Source organism: Triticum aestivum, chromosome 2A (assembly GCF_018294505.1).
Source record: "Triticum aestivum cultivar Chinese Spring chromosome 2A, IWGSC CS RefSeq v2.1, whole genome shotgun sequence".
Classification (NCBI taxonomy): Eukaryota; Viridiplantae; Streptophyta; class Magnoliopsida; order Poales; family Poaceae; genus Triticum; species Triticum aestivum.
This window is the reverse complement of record NC_057797.1, coordinates 22789886-22800267: the sequence shown is the minus strand read 5'-3', so window position 1 is coordinate 22800267 and position 10382 is coordinate 22789886. Positions and strand designations below refer to the sequence as shown.

Below are 10382 nucleotides of genomic sequence, written 5' to 3'. Positions count from 1 at the left end.
TTGGGTATGAGTTTTGGTACTGAGATATGAGTGGAAGAGACAACATATTTATAGAGTTGGTTTTCAGACTCTGCCATAAAAAAATCACTTTCCTCTAAGACAAACCATCAATCCGTCTAGTAGATCACTCTTCTTCATGGGCTTCTGGTCTTCCTGTAGATCTTCAATACCCAGTCCACACGGAAACACTGCAGGTAGACCTCTTCAAACTTCTTCTTCAAGAACCTGTTCTTTGTTGGAGCCATGCAAATATGATCTGCAGTTGCATTTGTAAAGGGGTCTGCACATTGTTGGAATCTCTAGTGTATCGTTCCTTCCAATTAGCAAGTATCAAACCTACAGATATACGTGTATTTCACATATAGTCGCTTCTCAGTTTAACATGAACTTGCAAATTAGATGATATGCAGGTAGCGGGTTTGAAGTCCGCGGCCTTCCAAATTTGACCTACAAGCATTTGAGACATTCAGCCATATGTCAAAAAACTGTAGACATGTCAATCGCCTATACTTATGACCTTTAAACAGGCATGTCTAATTAACATTAACATTGTGTTTTTATGATGGAGAATATATGCATGCATGTATGCACGCATCATCGGTTAAGTTGAGAATAGAAGTGCAGTGAACTTGGTGTGAAAAGGCAAGGCTTTGGTCGACGGTGCTGGCACCACTTGTGCTGCAGGGCAGTGCTACTGTAATTTAGTATACAGCTATTGAAATGAATAATGGTCCCTCTACTGATACAGTTATGACCAACTTGCAACTGAAATTATCACGAACAGAATAGCCAGCCAGCCTACAGGTTTCAGACCTAGTCATTTTCCAAGTCGTAAAAAGAGTCCACAGAGTTTACATTTTTTCTGGGAAACTTGGTGTGAAAAGGCAAGAACACCACTAGTGCTGCATCCCCTTGTTAGAGACCGAACCAAAATGAAGCTCCCACGTTCGTTTGGATTCTGGATCGTTGGATCTAGGACCCTGACGCGTAATGGCCGTCGGATCGCGGGTTCAGCTCACGCGAGACGTCCGATATTTACTAGATCGTCGTGAGCCGTTAGATAAAATTCGCGCGACTGTAGGCTTGCCACCGCGTGTAAAACTAGATGGCTGCTGGGGGTATTTTCGTCATTTCTCATGGTTGGAAAAATATCTAATCGCCACATGGGTGTGACCTAGCCGTCGCTACTCCACATTCGCTCGTCCCACCTCCTCCTCTCCCTCTCTCGATCTCCTCTGCCTCGCACGCCGCCACCGCTCGCCCTCGCGCCGCTGCCGCCTCCGCTTGCCCTCGCGCCGCCTCTTTGCTCCCGACTTCCCTAACCCTAGCCCCTTTCTACGCCGCCGCCGCCACCCGTTCCCTCTCCCTCCCCTGCCGTCGCGTCGCTGCCTTCGCCGACTCGCCCTCCCCTCCTTCTCCCCCTGCATAGCGGCAGGTCGAGGTGGTCGTGGCCGATCGTGCGCTCGCCGGCGCTGCCCGTGAGTGCTCCATCGGCGACTTCCACATTCTCCCTCTCCCTCCCCCTACCGCCGGCATCTCCTTTGGTGGCGGCCAGATCTACCATGGCTACGGCCACGGACACGGACGGGGCTTCTGGATCCGCGCCGCCGTCGAGCTGGGTCCCGACGGTCGCCTCCTTCTCCACAACCGGCGCCACACCCTTCGGTGGATCGATCCGGCACCAGGAACCCTGAACACCTGGCCCTTCTACCCCGCCGCCGGCGCCGCTTCCTCGTGAGATCCCGACCATGGTGAGCTCCCCCGCCCTCCCCTCCCACCCCTGCTCCTCCTCCCAAGATCCTAGGTAAAAAAATACATGTAAGATGATTATCTTGAAGTAGGGATCTGTTTTTATTCATGCACTAGGAACTAAAGTATTCACTAGATTCAATTTCCATGCCCCTAATAAGGACAATATTTTCCTTGCTAAAAGGACAATATCTAATTGCATTATTACTTCCTTGCTTAGTTGATTCATAACACAACACATAATACAGAGGAACCTCTTACTTTTAGGGTTAAGCCCGTTGCATTTGTTCATTCAGAGGAGGCATGCTGATAGGTAGGGATTCAGAGGAAGCAATTGATAAAGATGCCGGTCTTCTCTTTCAGTTCTAGGTTTTCGTGTTTCCATTGATTTTGTGTTGAATTTATCATTGTAGGTCCGTTGTGGATGTTGTTTGTTCTGTTTGTCGAGGCTTCGGTCGGCCCGCTGTCTGCTACCGTGTCGAGAGGTTGCAAGGTTCCTGGTTGGTGAGCTCTTCCTTTCCTTCCTGTCTAGCAGAGCGAATATATGTAGATTACTTGTTGTTATGTGCGACTCCAGTAGCTTTTTGGATGTATTGGCTGCTCAAATCTGGTTATTTTTTCGGATGCATTGGCTGCTCCATCCTGGATCTGGTCGGGTTCCTTTGGATGGATTAGGTGCTCGTGTCTGCTTGGACCCCTGGTATTTGTTGTTGCTTTGTGGGAGACTCGGCCTCGTGCATATCTTCATGGCAAATTTTTGTTGCCTTTCTTAATTTGGTGGTTGGATGCATTAGGTGCTTGGATATGATTAAATTACTTGTTGTTATGTGCGGCTCGAGTAGCTTTTTGGATGTATTGGCTGCTCAAATCTGGTTATTTTTTTGGATGCATTGGCTGCTCCATCCTGGATCTGGTCGGGTTCCTTTGGATGGATTAGGTGCCCGGGTCTGCTTGGATCCCTGGTATTTGTTGATGCTTTGCGGGAGACTCGACCTCGTGCATATTTTCGTGGCAGATTTTTGTTGCCTTTCTTAATTTGGTGGTTGGATGCATTATGTGCTTGGATATGATTAGATTCCTAGGAGTTTTTTGTTGCGGTCTGGCTAGATTCCTAGGTTTTTGTTGCCTTTTTTATTTTGTCTGGTGCCTGATTTGTCCTTATCTGGCAGCGCGGGAATGATCCATGATCTGGTGGCGGGAAGCGGCTCCATATTGGTGATTGGACCTCCTGGTGTAGGCAAGACTACTCTGATCAGGTACACATCACCTACACCCCAGTTCTTTGCTCAGTGGTGTTAGTCATTATGTAAGGCGAGTGCATGTTACTTGTATATAATTCATCAACATGGCTGAGAAGACCAAAGATAAATCGTCGGGTTTCTGTGAGCACTTTGCAAAGCATCTTGGATTCTGCCACCGCCATGGTCTTGGATTTGGAGCTAGATTAGTGATGCCTCACCAATCTGGATGCTACCGCCGAGCCTGAGGATTTGGGCCTTATTGGACCACTCTGATGCCAGTTTAGATGTTTTTGATTATTTGCTCCTTATCGGACTACTTGAGTGGGTTCAGCCTCAAGGTTTGTTCCCTCTTATCCAGTCTTCGCTTCTAGCTGTATATCTGTTTTGACCTGACATGATTTAGAAGAGGAAATGGAAAATATGAGTGGGTTTGGTTAGGAGTGCTATGATGCTTGCATGATTGTATAAATAGATTTTTGCTGACCTCTAGTGCGCGTGGGTTATTGCATATCTAGCGTCCTCTTAATTTTATACGCCTTGGTGGCGTTCAATTGTTTATCTAACTCTTTATATGTTTATTTGGTCAATACTTGCTTCATTGGAGCCATTTTTGTTTTTGTTCTATATGGTGCCATCTGAGTCTGAATTATTATGCATTCGCTCACAAGAAAAGCAGTAAGGACTAGAAAGTTGCATTGTTATTCCTTTTCCTTGGTTCAGACTGTAGTGTCAGGTTCAGAGATGGTTGCAGCAAGGTCAAGTTCCTTTTTTTACGGCACATGGATGTTCTGAATATGTTCTACCAAAACATTTTCGAACTAACATATTGATTTCATATTGTTGTTTTCTGTGACCTTTGATAGAAGGATCTGCTCATGTATTTTTCCTGTGTATATCTTTGTGCTAAAAATGCATTTCTGCTAAATAGTAATTCCTAAATAATTGTTTCTGATAAACAACGATGCCTTTCTTACATAGGTTGTTTGATTGATGCATTCGTGCTCGTTGGTCGGGCGGTGCAAGGCGCAACTCCGACGCGGTTCCTCGCCGGTTGGCCGGCGTTCAGGCGCAACCCCGACGCGCACTGAGTACTGCCTCGGCTACAACCTGCCTCGGTGAGGTCCATCTTCCTCATGCTCCTCTACTTCGGCTACTGTATGGGACATGGCCACGGCTATATTGATGTGCTGCTCGTCTGGTTGATGCTCTATGCCCTACTCATGCATCGGTTCCTACTTGAGCTCTATAGTTGTGGATCCATGCCATTTTATGTTTTCCAGGCTGCTGTTCATGTTTAGTTGCTATCATAGGAGCTCATGTGATGCTCTGGTTTACATGTGGATGCCCTGGTCCTATAGCTATGCTCCTGGATTTGCTAGATTGATGAGTGGCGTTCGTGCTAGGGCGATGATGATTAATCGTGGCTGAAATAAGTGTTCCTTTGAGCAATCGTGGCACCTGTGCGTATCAGGTTGGATCATCCCTCTTGTCTCTAGAATCCTTTTTGATCCTGTGATAATTGTTGTTGTCCTTGGATGGTCATTCTTGTTGTGTGATAACCAGGGCAGCTCCACTGTATAAACAGATTGATCTGGTGACAAGAGATGACGGGGGTAGGTTATATGATCGAGGAAAGGTGAATCTGAGCCCACTATGCAATGAACCCTGAATACTGAGAGCTCAAGAAACGGAGGGAGCACCGGACGCTCTCAGAGTTTAGCATCCCCTTGTTAGAGTCTGAAACAAAATGAAGCTCCCACGTTCGTTTGGATTCTAGACCGTTGGATCGAGCTGCCTGACGCGTAATGGCCGTCGGATCGCGGGTACGGCTCACGCGAGACGTCCGATATTTACCAGATCGTCGTGAGCCGTTAGATAAAATTTGCGCGACTGTAGGCTTGCCACCGCGTGTAAAACTAGATGGCTACGGAGGGCATTTTCATCATTTCCCATGGTTGGAAAAATATCCAATCGCCACATGGGTGTGACCTAGCCGTCGCTCCTCGACATTCGCTCGTCCCACCTCCTCCTCTCCCTCTCTCGATCTCCTCTGCCTCGCACGCCGCCACCGCTCGCCCTTGCGCCGCTGTCGCCTCCGCTTGCCCTCACGCCGCCTCTTTGCTCCCGACTTCGCTAACCCTAGCCCATTTCTACGCCGCCGTAAGTTATATCATGTTGCTTATTTATTCTCAAGTGGTGTTCATGCTTGGGCAATGATGATTACCTTGGCTGGAAATAGTGTGCCTTTGAGCAATCGAGGCACCTGTGGGTATCAAGTTGGATCCTCCCTCTTGTCTCTAGAATCCTTTTTGATCCTGTGATACTTGTTGTTGTCCTTGGATGGTCATTCTTGTTGTGTGATAACCAGGGCAGCTCCACTGTATAAACAGATTGATCTGGTGACAAGAGATGACGGGGGTAGGTTATATGATCGAGGAAAGGTGAATCTGAGCCCACTATGCATTGAACCCGGAATACTGAGAGCTCAAGAAACGGAGGGAGCACCGGACGCTCTCAGAGTTTAGCATCCCCTTGTTAGAGTCTGAAACAAAATGAAGCTCCCACGTTCGTTTGGATTCTAGACCGTTGGATCGAGCTCCCTGACGCGTAATGGCCGTCGGATCGCGGGTTCGGCTCACGCGAGACGTCCGATATTTACCAGATCGTCGTGAGCCGTTAGATAAAATTTGCGCGACTGTAGGCTTGCCACCGCGTGTAATACTAGATGGCTGCGGAGGGCATTTTCATCATTTCCCATGGTTGGAAAAATATCCAATCGCCACATGGGTGTGACCTAGCCGTCGCTCCTCGACATTCGCTCGTCCCACCTCCTCCTCTCCCTCTCTCGATCTCCTCTGCCTCGCACGCCGCCACCGCTCGCCCTTGCGCCGCTGTCGCCTCCGCTTGCCCTCGCGCCGCCTCTTTGCTCCCGACTTCGCTAACCCTAGCCCATTTCTACGCCGCCGTAAGTTATATGATGTTGCTTATTTATTCTCAAGTGGTGTTCATGCTTGGGCAATGATGATTACCTTGGCTGGAAATAGTGTGCCTTTGAGCAATCGAGGCACCTGTGGGTATCAAGTTGGATCCTCCCTCTTGTCTCTAGAATCCTTTTTGATCCTGTGATACTTGTTGTTGTCCTTGGATGGTCATTCTTGTTGTGTGATAACCAGGGCAGCTCCACTATATAAACAGATTGATCTGGTGACAAGAGATGACGGGGGTAGGTTATATGATCGAGGAAAGGGGAATCTGAGCCCACTATGCATTGAACCCTGATCATTTTTATTTGTATTTAAAGTTGTTACATATTTTGTGTTACTGTCTTGGTGCAAGGGTGTCGGGTCCCAACATTTTACTGTCCAGGGTTTAGCTTGTACTGTCGTTTTTGAAAGGCAGTAACACAAGAAGGTCTTATCCGACTCCATAATTTTACTGTATGAGACAGCCGGTATAATTTTCAGTTTGTAGAGCTCTGTGGTTCCCTGTTTTTCTGTTGTTCTATTTTTCTATTGCTGCTCAGATCCATGTTGTCTTGAATTGTAAAGTACAACTACAAGTCCAAACCTGGACATTTTCAGTTAGTGGCTCAAAACTGCTCCACTAGAGAATACATTTAACTTAATCAATTTACCATCTAGACAAATACTCCTATTAATTCCATCTGAGGAGTAGACATTTAACATAAGGTAGCCCCATTTTAATTTAAATATAGTCTATTTTTGTTGCAATAGCCCATTAGAGTGACTTATCGTTCATGAGCGGATCCTTTTTTTAATGTGTTTGATTCGAGGCGCCACCTCCCTATGGCCTCGGCGCCTTCTCCCGGGCTCTCTCGGAGGTGAACTGTAGCGACATCTTGTGCGTGGTGGTCAAGCACGATAGCGCTGATGGGTGATGTCTCCGTCGACTGGAGAAGCGCAGGTCGCGGCTCACGCCGCTACTCTACTGGGGTCATCAGCCTTTGTACTCGCGTTGTGCGTGCACTCAGGTACTGCATCCCAGGTTCATGTCTCACAGATTTCCATGCGCACAGTTCTGACCCCCTTTTTCTGCTGCTCCATATAGTGAACCAACAGAGTCGTGGATGCTGTGAGCGTTGGGTGCTGTGTCCCTCGGCTGAGCGGCAAGCCAGAGCTGCAAGTTGTTGAACATGGGGTGCTATTGTGATATCTCATGCCTCACGCTCTATGTGTGTATCTCTCTGTCCTGTTCCCCTTTTGCTATTCATTCATGCCTGATAGAATTACCAAGTTTTTTCTTGGTTTTGTAGTTGTGGATTGTTGTTAAGGAAGTATCTATTCAGGCTTGTTCAGGGGATATTGCATGATCAAGATCACTTCGTTCACTACTGATTTCATAAGGCCTGACATTGAGCCAGATTTCCTGTTCTGTATGATTTAACTCCGTTGGCTCTGCTCCCTTGCCCAACTGATATGCCTGAAAAGTTCACAGGTATTTCCCTACCACCTGTTCATCTGCCTATGCCTTTCTATAGTGTTGTTTACCATATATAGTATTTTTTTTGGTTTATTCGTGTAAACGTGTTCTGGCTCATTTGTGATGTATAAGAGGCTGTTCAGTACCATAGTGCAAGCAGGGCTGAACCATCGACTAAGAGGCTCATATATGTCAAGAACCTCACATGTGTGTACTGATATTTATGGCTGTATCACCTTTCCTTTGTCATAACAGTCTTATTTATACTTTGTTGTTTATAGATGCAAGCAAACCAGTGTGGTGCTCTGGGATCAGATTGCCTTGGCATTTGCTGCCGATGAAGTTATTGAGCTGGGCAAGAAAGAACTGGTGGTTGCTACGTTTGTTGTGACGCTGTTCAAGAAATATGAAGGTGAGCCCGGTGCGGCTCTTCTATGGTAGAAAAATCTTGCCTGTTGAAGTAGATGTTATAGATCAATAATGGTGCATTCTTGGATAATGCACTGTTTGTTGATTATTGAAATAGTCGCGTGTCATAATAAAGTTTTTTTCCTGTTTGGTTGCATGTATGTGCATGGATGCTTCCTTTGGACTTCATTATTCTTTGTATGATGTATACAGTGGGAATGCATATGCTAAACCTGGCGTTTGGACCGGCACCCTCGCGCCAGGGCGCGATCCCAATCTGCACCCACTGCTACGTTTATCTTATTTGGTTTGAAATTGTGAGAGGAGACATTTTAGTTTCCCATGATGCATTTTCTTTTTGTTTACATATTTCATTGTTCTTACCCGCCAATGAAATTCTCTATTATAGTGCAATTGTAAAGCTTATACTTCAATCATCTCTGGTTTTTTCTGTCACAACAGTTTTGAGATTGGCCTTGATAGCTGGTTATCATTGTACAAGACATCTTAGGTAAGATCTACCGATGGGTTAGTTTCTCATGTAAACTCACCTTTCATGATGTTCTGTGATAATCATGGCAGACTGAAGATATGTTATCTATGCAGTATAATACTAGCGTTAAAATTCAAGCTCCTTTTGGCGTTGTCTAATCATCATGCAGCCCAAATATCTAACTAAACTGCGCTATGGAGCTTGCACTAGCAGAATAAGTTGCCATCCTGAATCATATGTGTAGGCTAAAAAGAAGTGTGGAAACGGTAGTCGTTTCACAAGGATATGTTACTACGGTTGCTTTCAGATGTTGATTTATCTTCCTGTACTCATTTGCTATATAATTTTGAAGTTTACAAGTCATGAGATTTGATGCCATATTCTAAACCTTTGAGCATTCTTTTTAAGAATATCTTTATTTTCCGTCGCAAAATTATGGCAGAACAATTATTATGCGTCTATCAATGATAACAATGATACCTGATTGAAGATTAGGTGGTCTACAATCCTCAGGTTCTCCAAAACTATATCTCAAGCCTATCAACTCTGAAAATTAAAGGTCTGACTTGAAACTGTGCCCCTCCCCTTTTCCTGTTGCTCAACTCCCTTTTTGTGAATGATGTTCTGCATTAATATCCCAGATTGCAAAATGTTAGTATTGCTATTTCTTTTGTCATGTAGAGATGGGTGCGACATGGACAATTATGTATCTATAGCTATTATTTTTTAAGAAGAATTACATCTCTACAGTCATTTTCGCTTTAAGACAATGATCATTACCTACTACATTCAATGTCACTTCCGTTCTTATAAGTACATGCTAACGAGAATGCGATATGATATTTACTAACGAGAAATCATATACTTGCAGGTCGCCACCATGCTGTCTCTCTCTGGCCGCCCCTCACATCGTCTTGGTTTGTTGGTTGCCGCTATGTCTCCTGCCGGTTCGCCCGCCGCTATCGCTCGAAGGGTTGTATAGGCCGTCGCTTATGACCAGTGAGGACCATGGCATCGAGGCAGCCCAAAAGGGAAACACCGCCGGCCACAACGCTGGTAGAGGCCTCCCTGTCTGCGCCGATGACTGCTTAAAATCGCCGCCGCCACTGCCGTTGTCTTTGTTGCTTCTTTGCAGGCATTTGATTAAGTCAAAGGCAACATGAAGGCACGACGACGATCAAGGTCTTTATGTACGCCGAGTAGTATCTTTTGCCTACCATACCGTATGAAAATAGATCAGGATGAGACAATTAAGTCACGTACCATGTATTTACTGTGGTCTCTATAAGGAGAACATATCTGGTCTATATCTGAATCTATGAACTATTATATCGATGATGTCGATTATGTCTACATAGCCTGCCTTCGTATGCTTGTATAAGCTCAATGTATCCTTTGTACTGTTCTTCTTTGACTTGGCACATCTGCTCATTTTCAGATAAATTTTAATGTGACTTCCAACGTCATAAACCAGAATTCTTTTTTTGAGGATGCTTACATATGAACTGTTCATCCTATTTGTTAATATATTCTATCCAATATGTTATCCATGTCTAAAACCTGTCTTAAATTTCATATCTTATTCATAGATAATGATTTGGTGTATGACACTGTACTTAATCAATATTATTAGTTATTTTTTTATATTTGGAATGCTCCTATGACTATATTACCAGATTGGATATGATTGTACCCGGCAGCATCGCTGTCGGGTGCGGCAAGGCGCACTTCCTACCTAGTTGCTACTACTGCGAGTAGTGCTCCGCTCCCGTGTCTTCCCCGCAAATATAGTACAGCCGTTGAAATGAATGATGGTCCCAGTACCGAACACACTTGTTACCAACTTGCCACTTAAATGATTTTGAATACACTTGTTCCTGTGATGACGCCTCTGGAGAAGCCAGTAGTTTTCTCACCTAGTCATTTCCAGAGGTAGACCACCTCGTGTGAAAAAGAAAGATGCGGCCCGATCGCTCTCGCGGGCGGGCTGGGCGTAATCCTAGCCGCCGCCGCCGCCGCCGTCACACACGGTGACGCCTGGCTCAGTGGTG

At 45.6% G+C, this 10382-nt stretch overlaps 1 long non-coding RNA gene across 1 annotated transcript; it reads left to right on the top strand.

The window, feature by feature from the left end:
• Window positions 1-7369: 7369 nt before the first annotated feature.
• LOC123184405 (uncharacterized) lies at window positions 7370-8351 on the top strand. The gene is made up of 3 exons (XR_006492963.1): window positions 7370-7445; window positions 7712-7842; window positions 8301-8351. It is a non-coding gene; the product is annotated as an uncharacterized lncRNA (long non-coding RNA).
• The last annotated feature ends 2031 nt before the right edge of the window (window positions 8352-10382 follow it).